Consider the following 685-nt stretch of genomic DNA (forward strand, 5'->3'; position numbering starts at 1 on the left):
GGGGCAAGCTCCAGGCGCCCGTTCTGGGCCAGAACATTTTTGGGGCAGCTCACTGTCATCTTGAATTTGTCGCAGTGGTTCGGAAGGTTTTTGGTGAAAAGTCAAGCCAGCTCAATAACTTCGCATGGATGTTTCTGAAATACAGAAACATATTTTTAGCAGTGGTGCGCGCCCCATCCCGCTGGAAACATGTCAAGGAACAAAACTGTGACCAGGAAATGCAACCACAGCGTGGAAGCGAGTCCTTCAGCAATAAGTAAAGGAACAGAGCGGTGTCGTTTCTATTTGCTATGAAAGTTTTCCTTGTTGCTGAAGTCCATTGCAGTCACTTTGTTTGTATTTTTAAATTGACTCTTAAAAACACATGTTGTGAAGTGTTTTTGCTTTCCTTGCTCTCATCTCTCAGTCGTGGTCACGATTGCTTCAGGATTTGTGACCGTTTCATTCTTCAGTAGTGCTCTTCAGCTTTCCTGGTACAAAAGGTCACGCTTCCCTTGCCTGGTCACACAGGTCACTGTGTCAAACACAGTGTACATGCTGAAGATGAAGTCAATGCATTTTTTTTTTTCATTTCACAAAGCTCTGATAATTTAGATTTCATAAATTGAAAGGTAGGAGAGTATTCTTAAAAATACACAAATTAAACTATCAAAAACATGAACACAAAGCACTCTGAATGTGTCTT

Source organism: Manacus vitellinus, unplaced genomic scaffold (genome assembly GCF_001715985.3).
Source record: "Manacus vitellinus isolate BGI_N305 unplaced genomic scaffold, ASM171598v3 scaffold_1_pilon, whole genome shotgun sequence".
Lineage (NCBI taxonomy): Eukaryota > Metazoa > Chordata > Aves > Passeriformes > Pipridae > Manacus > Manacus vitellinus.